Source organism: Cupressus sempervirens, chromosome 6 (assembly GCF_028749045.1).
Source record: "Cupressus sempervirens isolate cs-2001-9-10 chromosome 6, ASM2874904v1, whole genome shotgun sequence".
NCBI classification, from domain to species: Eukaryota; Viridiplantae; Streptophyta; class Pinopsida; order Cupressales; family Cupressaceae; genus Cupressus; species Cupressus sempervirens.
Window position 1 is genome coordinate 543,745,237 of NC_143123.1, and position 13,255 is coordinate 543,758,491.

At 33.9% G+C, this 13,255-nt stretch overlaps 1 pseudogene; it reads right to left on the reverse strand.

Annotated features, from left to right (window-relative positions):
• Window positions 1-10,599: 10,599 nt before the first annotated feature.
• On the reverse strand, window positions 10,600-12,883 carry LOC149553394 (T-complex protein 1 subunit alpha pseudogene; annotated as a pseudogene).
• Between the last annotated feature and the right edge of the window lie 372 nt (window positions 12,884-13,255).

Below are 13,255 nucleotides of genomic sequence, written 5' to 3' on the forward strand. Positions count from 1 at the left end.
TAAATTTGTATTAACAAGTTCTAAGACTTCTTTAGAATGATAGTTCTTGCTTTTGGAACTAGTCTTTCCCATCTTACCAATTTGATAGTTTTTGCATTAACCCATATTAGGTTTCCTCGAGCTAGGAATACCTCTTACTCTTGTGTTTATGGTTATCTTAACCATGCCATCAAAGTTCACATGACATAATATTTTGTGCCATAACCAACTTTCTTCTACTTGAGCAATAAAATATGAACTTTCACTAAGATCTAGATACAATAGATTACCTTTTGTTTGTTTGCCAGATCCAACTAGATTTCCTTTTCCATCCAACATTTTGGCCTTCCAATTCATAAATTCTACCTTTAATCCAATGTTATTCAACTATGACACACTTAGTAGATTATGCTTTAGTCCTTCAACCCAATAAGTATTTTCACATCTAAGTTCATTGGCTAATGAGATACATCCTTTTCCTTTTATGCAACAAGGTTCATTGTTTCTAAATCTCACACTACCACCATCATAATATTCCATGTGTTCAAACTTTTTTTTTTCTCCAGTCATATGATGTGAGTAGCCACTATCAATAATCCATGTATCATTTGTGATAACATGAGAGATAAGAGCAATCATATCTCCTTTATCATCAAATTCATCTTTTACAGCAATATATACCATTTCATCTTCATTGTTATCAAAATCTTTAGCCATAAAATAGGATTTCTTAACTTTGTCATTGTAGTCCTTGTACTTTTTGAATTCCTTCCTACCTTTGTACTTATTACTTTTCTTTTCATCCTTGTTTTCTCTATTTGGGCACCTAGTAGCAATGTGACCAACCTCTTCACATGAAAAGAAGATTAGAGGAATCTTACCCTTGTACTTTCCTCTTCCTCTAGAGTATTTCTTTGCAAATAGAGCTTCAATAACTTCAAGATCACTATCTAAACTTTCTTCTTCTTCTTCTTCACTTCTTGATTGATTGGCCTTTTATTTCTTACCCCTTTTCTTGAGTGAAATCATGGCATCAAATGTGAACTCAATCTTTTAGAAACTAGGAACATAGTTATCATAGTTATCCAACTCAAAAGTTGTCAATCTTCCAACTAGAGCATCCAAAGTTATATTGCTATTTGGATCACATCTCATTTCTTGAATATAAAACACTCTAATTGTATAGATAGGAAGAAGGGTTATGATTAACTTTCTTACAACTATATTTTCATCAATATCTCCTCTAGATGCTTTGATTTCACTCACACTTGCTTTGATTCTTTCAACATATTTTCCAATTTTTTCATTTTCTCTCATCTTCATCTGATCAAATTATCCTCTGAGACTTTTGGCTTTGGCTCTTCTTACATTGTCATCTCCTCCATAGATGTATTTTAGGTTCATCCACATATCATGAGCTATAGTATAGCTTTTGACTTCATCAAATTCAATATAATTAAGAGCAAATGCAATGTCGATCATCATCATGTTATGCTTTTTCTTTTCAACAATATCATCAACTGATAATGTTCCAATAGGAGTCTTGTATTTAATGTCAAGATAACTACAACCTCAATCACTAATAGTTTCTAGATGTAACCTTGTAAGTCCTTTCCATGTTGCAAAGTTATCTCGGTTCAACTTGGGAATATCTCTTCTATAAGACATATTGATCTTTAGCTTAGGTCCTTAAAACCTTCTCTACAACCACCAAAAGCTCTAATACCAATTGTTGTAAATATAAGAGGGCTAACTGAGAGGAGAGGGGTGAATTAGTTACCATTAAAATGAATCCCAGATCCCTTAGATGTCAATACAAGACAACTCTATGAAAACTTAACTCTACTAATGCTTGGCAAACACACAGAAAAATGTTGTAACTTAGTAAACACTAAAATAGCTTGGCAAATGATTAACATGAAAATTTTAAGATGTTAACTGTGATTAATGTTAATTTTAACTTAGTTTCAAACACATAAGAGAAATATCATGAACACATTTGACACTAAGATTTAATGTGGAAACCCAATTTGGAAAAAACCACCAATTTTAACTAGTTACTAATTTTCACACTTTTGCAGTGTGCCCTATTAGGAGCCAAAATTGTTAAAGGTTACAAAACACACTATTAGGTATGACCCTATTAGAGGATTCAATCACCATATGAGAAGTTTGCATGCAATAAATAGAGCATTCATGGAGACTTAGAAGTTATAGAAAGTGAATTGTAGAATCAACTGGAGGAGAATAAGAATAAAAGGATACAACAATTGTCACATCAGATCAAGAAGGATCAAGAAAAACACTATACGGATTTGATCTTTAATCAAGCAACTAGAGCCAATCACAAGATCTATGCTGAAACATCCTAATAGGTGATTTTATTTAAATCTCCTAGGTGGAGTAGTCCTAACAAACTGTTATAAATCCTTTAATAGGATGACATTCCAAGTGGATGTTCTAAAGTCATTTAGCCAATCACACTTCTAACAGGGTGTTGAAATCTTCTAACAAGGTGGGACTTACAATCCTTGTAAGCCTTTAACAAGGCAAGCCTTTTACAAGGCAGATCATGTTTCATGGTCAAACCACTATAACCTTAATTAGCTACACTTTATTGTTGTAGAAGTGAAGAATTCTGGGTGTCATCCACACCCCAGTTTTACCTTCTCTTTGGAGAGTTTCTAGGTAATCATATATGGTGTCAAATGTGTGATTTCTTATATGTTTACATAATTAAGATGCATGTTCTTTACAAGTTATTTCAATTTATCTATTAAATGCATGAGATGGATGAGTGGTAAAAAGTTTTATGGGTTCATGTTTTAACTTCTGATTCACCTCCCCCCTTAGAAGTCTACCTTTCCTACTTGTAATTCCAACAATTGGTCTTAGAGCCTAGTTCTCAAAAGGAGAAGCTTTGCAGCTTAGAGGAAAAATCTTGAAATGGAAGTTTAAAAGTTGGGAAAGACCATTGAGAACTAGGAGATTGAGATAAATCTCATCCTATATCAACTAAATGAAGCCAAAATATGCTTTGAAGAGTTCCTTGAAGAGAAGGAAAGATATTGCTATAGCAGAAAATGACACACAATGGAAAGAGATTGACACTACAAAGCTATTTATAGATGGTAACTCTAGTGAATTTGATGCAGTAATTGTAGATCTAATAGAAAAGAATATAGCATAAGCTAAAGAAATCAGAAATCTGAAGTTGGAGCAAGAATCACAAGCTATACTACTATGTGAGGTGACTGAACAAAAGAAGAAAGTCGTAAAAGACAAGGCCATGATTGAACAAGACAAAAGAATTTTGGCAAACAGATTAGAAGAAAAGTCAACAAAGCTATCCAGGATCTCAAACATGCTATTGGATACCTTAATCCAAATGATGAATGCTCATCACGAATTGAATGTCAAGGACATTAAGATAACTAAATTAAAATTGCAGAAGGAACAACTACAAAATGACCTAAAAAGAGAAAAGGAATTTTTTGAAAGTTTCAACAAGCCAAATGAAGCCATCAAGTACTTTGAGAAACTATTGAAATACCTTAGATCCAATAGAGATACATCAAGATTGGGCTACACAAGCATCGAAGAAGGAGAATCATCAAAAGCTACTAAGAAAAGGAACAACAAAGGTAAAAACTCCAAACCTACTTGTCATAGTTGTGGTAAGAAAGGACATACAGCTAATGTGTGCAGGAGCAAGAATCTAAATCATAATGCTAAGCCTAAGAAGATGACTCACTATCATAAGTGCAAAAAACAAGGTCATCAAGCATATGAATGCAAAACTAGAACCATGAATGCACCAAAATTTGAAGGATACTACTACAATTGTCGAAAGTATGGACATAGAGCCTCTGAATGCAGATCCAGGTCCATGTGGTCATCAAACAAGCTAGCAAAGGTAAGAAGCTCTGAAAATTCCTATAATTGGGATTGCAATACAAGATCTAGCTATCACTATTGTCAAGAATATGGACATGTACCTGAAAACTGCATTAGGACTCACTTCAGTGGTAACTACAATAGGTGATTGAGTCAAACCACATGTTTTAGCTATCACAAGACTGGTCACATTAGTAAGCATTGTCCAACTAGGTCCAAGGCACCAAGTTGTAGTACATCAAATAGAGAAGGGATCACTTCACCCAATGGGTCAAGTGTTTACACTTCATCAAACTAACCAAACAAGAGGTATGTGTGACTAATACTTTAAGTGTTGCATTATACATTAGTTCGAAAAGAAACTATCAATGAAAAGATTAGATTACCATAATTTATGATATGAGAAGTTGTGGAAAATTCAAGTTAAATCTTCAAGTTTTCATGTTGTTGCCGAGCATGAAAAATCTTTGATGTATGCCAAAAATACTAGTGAGTGTCGAGCTACTAGTCAAAGATAGTTAGAGCTAAGCTTGTAGTAGCTATTGAGTGAGAGATGTCTCTATATATAATGAGTGGAACAGAAATCATGTTGATGCCAAGTTTATAGATGTACAAGTACCAAGCATTAAATGCAAAGTTTTGAAGGGTATAAGGTCAATTTTCACCTATTTTTTTTCATTACAAATTCAAGTGACAGTAAGCAGAGTGAAGATGTGATTCATAATCTAGTTTGAAGCATTTGCAAAGACCCTAGCAAAAATCAAGCACCAAATCATTGAATTTTTGAGGTATTCTTCATAAGCCAAGTTACGCAGTTTAAAATTTGTAAAACCCTAGTCTAATAGAACAACTTCTAGTTCAAAGACTATGAAGGAAAAATAAGTTTTTGGTGCCCAATTAGTCAGCAATGAGGTCAAACAACCAAATTTTAAAGCCATCCCAAACATTGCTTATTAAAATGACCCATTAGGCATGTTATCCATGATTTCGCCTAAGGTCATTTTGGTCCAAGATGTAAAGAAATGTTACTGATGCAAAGAAGGAGGTATAGGTGATATGGAAATAAGGCAAGCTTATGATAAGTTGTGTGAAAATGACATTTTGAAGGAAGAATTCAAGATTGTAGAAAGAAAGGGTTTGACCCATGCCCTAAATTTTCCCATGGTGTTCAAAATAGAATGGATCAAGATAGTATTAAGTAGGATACATGATGGATGTCTATGGTTGGAAGGAGGAACAATAAATATTTCAAAAAGAATTATTCATAGGGTGATTAGTTATCTAACCATAGATCAGCCAAAGACCTTATGAAGTGACTCAAAAGAGGTAACTGAGAAGAACATAGGTGCAAAATGAAATAAGAGAGGAATGAGAATTGATACCACCACTGATCCTCTACTTGAGTTTTTTGTTAGGGTTATTTCTCACAAATTTTATTATTCAAACAAGTTAAATAGTGTACCATGCATTGTAGTTGATGTTGGCTATAAAATTGTCAAGAAATATCATACCTATGATCTTGCCAAACTTCAACTACATCAAAGAAATGAAAATCTTGGAGCAGTTAGGAAAACTAAGAGTGCATAATGTAAATTTTGATCAATACTTGTGTGCATATTTTTCTATGTGTAGAATGAATTTTCATCTTTTGGTAAAATAGGTTGGAAGATAAAAAAATCAGTGTCTATACAAATCAATGAATATATTGAGCAGATGGGTGAGAACTTTGAATCATTTATGATAGGCTATTTTGAAGACTTCAAGAAGCCTATGAAGAAGAGGTTGAGGATACCTATGTCCTTAGTTGAACAATACTACAATGACATATGTTTTCTTGTAGATATTGATTACACATACATACAGGCAATAGTACCTAAGGTAAGATGGCTAAGACCCTTAGGATATGAAATCAATGTGGATGAAGCCTCAGCTACCATCACTACACTTCTAGCAGAGGAGATTGATAAAAATGCCAAGATATTTGGTAATTATGATGTTATGAAATCCAAAGTTGAAATGGAGTTAAACACAACCTCCATAATAAATAAGAAAGAAAATTTGATGAGAAAATTAAAGGCCAAATTTGGAGAAGGTGCAAGTTAAGAGGAAGAAGAAGATGATGAAGAGGATGAAGAGGAAGGATAGGAACAAGCCCAAGAACCTCTTGCTTTGACCCAAGGCATGGGCACTGAGGACATTGAAGAAGAAGGTTTTGAGGAAGAGCAAACCAAAGAAGCACCAATTCAAATAGAACCTAAGAAAAGAAAGGCCAAGGAATAGCCTGTGGCAAATACAAAAGCAAAGAAGACTGCTAAGCCCAACCCAACAAAACTAAAAACACCAAGAACTAGGGCAAACACAAGGGATACTACTCAAAAGGCCAAAGAGCAAGCCAAAGAAAAGACAAAACCTTCTGAACAAGAAGGGCCAAAGCAGAAGAAGCAAAGGAGAAAATACATTGCACAACTAGAGACTAATGATGAAAGAATAGAATCTAAAGATACAAGACAATTTAGAGTAGTAAGTCATCCACCAAAATCTAATCTTGATAATCTCTATGAAAATGTTAGAAACAATGTAGATTTATCTAATTTGAAAAATATTGATTTTGGGAAACTTGTTAGAGAAGAATTTTTTTTTATTAAGGAATCAATATATGCAATGATGTCTAAATTCAAGAACAGTCTACTTGAATTAGATAATACAATGCCTAAGGACTTGTATACTATTGTTGAAAATAAGTGGCATTATTGTTTAAACTTGGAGGAAAAAATCATAGAATCCACACTAGCCCAGGTGATGCTAGAATTGACAAAAAGACAAATTGTCAAAGAAAATAAGCAATATGGTGGATGGTTTGCACCAAAATATAGGGCATTTAGCTTCCTTCAGAACAATATTGAATATGTTGTCAAGAAATCTAATCAAATGTGGAAATTGATCTATAGGTTGACAACTATTAAAGAAGGAGAAGAATATCCCTTTGAGGGAAGAAATAATGATGATGATAACAATGATAAGGAGGAAGAAGATAAAAGAAAGGATACTACTATACAGGAGACACAAAATAAAAAGAGATAACATGGCTATAGCTGAAGAGTAGCATGAAGAATAGAGTGTGCAAGACACACAAATGCTTGGTATGAGCCCTCCACATGACAAAAGCATGCCTGCAAAAAGTATAACTGTTAAAGATGTTCCTAATAACTCAGCTCAGAACATCAATCCTTTAACTATAGAAGACCTAAAGAAGATTCTTGACCAATCTACACTAAAAGCTAGATTGTGTGGAAATCCAATCTTGGTCAGCATTGATGAACTTCAGAAGGAAGTAGCTAACATTACAAGGGATAAGGTGAACACACAAGAACCACCTTCTGCTATCCCTTTAGCTACTTGTGCTCAACCTTTAACATAGAAATTAGTAGACACATCCATAAAGATTGACACAACTATTAAAGTTGAATTGGTTGAATAACAATAGACTGCAAGAGAAGAGGAAAAGGAAACCACAATAGAAAAAATAGGATAAAAAGACATATCTATAACTATAGCACAAACATCAGGTGGAAGTCAAATCATTATAATTGATCATAATAGATCTAAAGAAATTAAGGACATACCAAAGGAGAAGGAACAAGAGGTTGCTCGAGCATTGGTAACATTACCAACATATGGAACTCCTACAAAAGTCCTTTAGGAGCTAAGCACTAAAGTTGTACCACTATAGATCTCATCACCAGGCTCAAGTTCCTCCAAGGTTGCTAAGGTAATTCTCTATGGAGATGTAGCTCTAGATGAAGAAATAGTGATACCTAAGTATGATTATGAAACCATAACATTAGAACAGATAGGCATAATCCAACAAGCCTTGGAAAAGAAGAAAAATTAGGAAATACTAAGAAAGGAGTATAGATAGAGGCAAGCATTACAAGAAATAAAAGACATCTTCTTACATGCATTCAGCTTTCCAACACCTGAAGAATTAAAGCCACTATTGGAATAGTTACCAGAAATTGTGGAATGGGTGAGCAATGAAGACTAGGACACTAATGCTAAACTTTTGGAATGGTCTGAAAGGAAATTTCAAGGGAAAGAAAATGAAAAGATATCTAGTGACATAGCACTAACGCAAGTTGAATTGGCTACAAAAATTGAGAAAGTGAAGAAGGTGCTTGAGAATATATTATCATTGTACACAAAATTGTGTGATCCCACACTCTTCACTCAAGAAACAAGCCATAGAATTCTAAGTCTAGAGAGAAATTTAAAAGTCTTAGGTATGCAATTACCTTAGAACCTAGCTTAGAGTGAGAAGCATTTTCAGTCATTGCTTCAATCACAAAGTCAACTAGTTGTGTTAATAGCAAAAGAGGCTAATATAAGAGCCAAGTTGATTATATCAAAGCCTCCCTTGCCCCCTATTGGTAAAAAAATTGTCCTTCTTCTTTTCCTCTTTTTATGTGCCCAAACTTATAACAAAGAACAACTTTACACAACAGTTGGGAAATAGTTTCTAAGAATATCTAGTTTCCCTCTAAATTGAGGCACAACTCCCTATGTAAATGATATTCAATGAATTATATTTTATCTCTAATTCCTACTATGGGATATGTTCTTAACCAAAGAACAGCAGAGGCAAAACCAATCTAATCCTATCCAAGACTAACTCTGGCAGATTTAGATTCTAATCCTATCCAATTTCAGGAACTCACATACCCTATGACTTCCCAACATTGGTGATGCAAGAATGTTATTTTTTATGCAAATGAAATGACATGAGATGAAAAATGAAGATTGAACATTCAAACCTTTGCAATAGGATAAGTTGATAGTACTCTGATCTATCTCCCAATCACCATTTGATTGAAAATACAAGAAAATGCTCAAAACTGATCATAACAATGCTCTAATTGAAAGTAATTAGAAAAGTGTTGCCCAAATACTCTAATTCATAACAAAACCTTTCTTTGTTTTAAACACATAGATACAATACTCTGATCATATTTTCTTGTAGACTATAGCCAAACCTATTACAAAAATTGAACATTAATCTCATGAATACATGAATGGAATTATGGAAATTAAATGTGCTCTCTCCTCCACTCCAATTCTTTAACTGTATGTAGAAAAGGGAAGCACCTGGATAGTAAAGAATTGACACCAAGCGTGACTGTCTCTGTAATCTCCTTTCATACCAACAATTTGTCGACCTCCTATATGCAATGAAATAAAATATTTAAACTAAAATGCCCTCTCTTCTGCTCCTGCTCTCTAACTGTTTGTAGCCAAGAAGAAGAACCCCTGGCTTAGGAAAAGATTTACAATAAATAATCTCCTTAAGCCCCTGTTTAGTTTCCCTCTGATGACTTTTTAGTTCTTGCATGATGAACTTTGGTTTCATGACTGCTTCTTTCTAATTCCCCTTTTCCTATTTGTCTTTTCAGATTCTCCATTTATCTTGATCGATCATGTGTTCTCAGCTATTGAAATTGGAACCTTTCAAATTCTAAAAGAAATATCATTTAAATGAGATTTCTTTTAAAACATAATAATGGTTTTTCCTTCTCTTAAACCCACAATAGTACTAATATTCATGTTTATGGGTATAGTATGAAGGTTAAATAATTGACTAGCCTGGCACATTAAAACATATCTGTCTTAGATCAATGTCTGTTCTATGAAGATTTTCATCAGCACTAAGACATAGGTTGAATGATTAAATATGTCCCATCAATGATCTTCAATTTAATTTGTTACTACATGATATAATGTCTAGGCATTGATGTTTGTAATTTATATTCGTTCATTGGATAATTTATATGCTTGACGTTGATTTCACTAACTCTAACATATATATGCAGTCACCACTATATTTTCTAAATTGATGTTTTCATGTTAACTACTTTGGGATAACTTAATATCATATGCTATCACCCAACTGTAAGAATATCTCATGATCGAGTATCATGCTCGATCCTTATGCAACATGCTTCTCAAGTCTGATTTTTTTATTATAATAACTTCATCCGAGAGAATGCTATGCTTAAAATTCCTTGACTGAGGCACTTGGATACCTTTTTTGGATGGTTGTCATGGCCAGTAACCAATACAGTGGATGTTCATATATCTACATTAAGTGACAATAGCTCTAGAACTTATTCATTTTTTATTGGCCTAGCCTCGAATCCACCATCTAGTCATTTTTGCAATGAAATGTTGTCCATGGTTCATCATCTACTTGGGGAGTAGATGCCATATTGCTGAGAGGTGTGGGATCTTCAATTTTCAAGAAGTTGAAAAGCTTAGTTATCGGATCAATCTTAGGATTACTAGTAATAGAACTCTTCACATCTCCAATAACATATGCATCACTAGTTACAAACTATATGATTTTGACTTTGCTCATCGCTAGCTCAAGAACACCTTCTTCAAGATTATTTCTCACTTTCCCTTTTATGAGATCGAGTCCCATGTTTGAAAGATGTTGTTTTTCAAACTTTATTTGAGCACTGCGATGGTAGGCATGAAGTTTTGCAACAAGCTCTATAGCATCTTTTGCAATGTTGACTACAAGAACCTTTGGTATGATTAAAAAAATATTCTACAAACTTTGCAATAGCAAGTTATTTTTGAGAACCCAAGGTGGTTGCCAAAATCTCCAAGTATACAGATAAAGCTACTTCAACAACATCACCACCAACAATGTGTTCTTCTACAAACTCATCTATAGAGCCAAGGAATGATAGATATATCTACTTTTCTTTCATGGATCCTATCAAGCTGCCTTGGATCAGTAATAAGAACCTACACTCCCATTTGCATTTTTGTCTTTTGAAGATTTAAATCCAAACATGCAATTCTTGTTGGGACCACTCTTGTAGGCATTCCTTGAGTTGCCTGTCCAGTTTTCAAGGCATAACCATTTAATAGATAACTATATTTTGATCCCTATCCATGTGCCTTCAAAATATTAATGCCCTTTATCAGATACTTCTTTTCAACTTTTCTTCTAGGAGTTTTTATTGCTTGGATAGCTTCAACAACCATTTTTGAAAATAGGTCATTATCAATAGCTACAATTTTTGAAGACATGCTAGTCTTCGCATAGTTGATAAGAAAATCATTGCCACACTTCTCATCCTTGACAACCAATTTATCATCAATGTATTTTCAGGCTTCCCTCATTGCGAGTCTATATCCACTAATGATAGAAGTTGGGTGGATTTTATTCTGAACTAGGTCATTTGCCATCTATGGGAAAACTGACCTAGACAACCAAATTTGGAATTTTTATATAGGGGCACTAAAAGTGCACTTACAGTTGGCTCTGACTGGGGAATATGCACTACAAAGCGCATAGAGAATCAAGCATCTCTGGTTAAATAGGTGCCCTATTCATTGGGTCACAGAGTCTAGACCAAAGAAAACACAAGAAGCTACATACACAGAGGGCAGAGGGGAGCAAGGCAACTTGAAACAAAGTAGGAGAAAACCTCAAGTAACTAAGTAAGAAGAAGCTACACTAGACACACCAAAATTGGAAAGAAAATTTATTTACAAAAGGTGAGGAAACCTCACCAGCAGAACTCAAAGAAAGGAAAGATTCAAATGTAGCCATTCACAGGAAGAGAGAAATATGAAACTTTTTGGCATAGAGGAGAATGTTTCACCAGCTTGCAACAACATTGATATCCTCTGGCCAATCTTTGACTGCTGAATTTGAGTCCAAAAGCTATTTGTAACATAGTAACCCACAGAACTTTGCCAAATAGCCATGCTTCATCATAGACTTTTGATTGCTCTGTACTTGTCTGCACACTACCTTTCACATGTTCTATCATCTTATGTGAAGGAGAAAACAACCCACTGGATTTTTCAAACATCACTGAATCATACTTACATCTATTATCCTCAACCTTGTCACTTATAACAAAGATATCAATATTCAAATCCAGACAGGCGGGATATTCAAGCAATTCCAAATGCACTGCTTGAAAACACTCACATCCATTTACTCCATTATAACTCTCATAAAATATATCATCTTTCAAAGTAGAATGAACATAATCAAAAAATTGAAAAGCTTCTAGAAGTGAAATAGCATCATACCAATTACAGGCTTTATCATTAGCAACTTCAAATTTCAAAATGGGGTTGAAATTGAAGGATTCCTTATTTGCTATAGCATCCATCTGAGCTAAGACATCTTCTTCATTTGCTATAGCAAGATGTTCATTCAATATCTGGATTAATTATGGAAGAGTATTCTAGATCAGGAGGATTATAATCGGATTCACTACCTTCTTCATAATGCTACAATGCCTCATTATTTTTTGCAATTCCTTCCTTTTCAACATTTTTTATTACTAGATCTTCAAATTCAGTATGGTGACCACTAAAGTATAATGCAACCAGCATGTTTGTTTTAGGATAGTTTTTAGGAAGACAAAAATTTAAAATATAATCCCCATCAATTTCTCTTTCAATTTTGCCGATCATTTCTTCAATCATATTTTTTGATTTGACAAAACATGTTTCCACTTTTTTCTTCAAGACACATAGATTCTAATATAGTATCATCACAAACCTTTGCAACTTGAAAATTAGTTTCACAAAAAATTTCAATGGAATTCAACTCTTCATGTTTTGCATTAACTATCTGATTATTCTCATCAGAGACTTCATGTAAAGGTTTATCTTTTTCTTCAAATCTAAAACTTTTAAAATCAGAGGTAAATGAAGGCATGAAAGAAAATTCTTTGTCAACTGTTCTTACCAATTCTTCATTATTGAGAAGGTTGTCTTCATTTGCTAAAAGTTTTGCTTCTAGGAAACTAGACTTCTCTTGCTATTTAGAACTCAAACCATTGGTTGATATGATCTCTTTATTCTATTCATTGATTCTATCCACCTTAGGAATGCTTTCTGCAACTTCAATGATTTCAGCATGCTGGACCAAAACTGATTTGTTTGTTTGCAATTCTGAGAGTGGTTCTAGATTCATACTTACTACATTAGGCTCAGTATTAGGAGAACAAGTCTCATTTCCAACCTTAAATGATGGATCTAAAGGTGTAACTAATGACTCCACAGGAAATACTGTTGAGATGCAAGGAATAATATCAAACTTTTCTTCTTCTTGTGATGGTTCGGGCTAGAAATGGTCTTCATAATGATCATTTTCTTCAAGCTTCTTTGATACTTTAGTTGCATCTGAGCTTTTCTTTCTGGAAGCCAATTCTTTATCACTGTAGGGGATGCCCTCATCTACTAAAAGTTGTGCTTCTAGGAACCTGGGCATCTTTTGTTCTCCAAAAGTCAAACTATTGGTTGATATGGGCTCTTCATTTACTTGTTTTTTATCAAGAACCTCTAG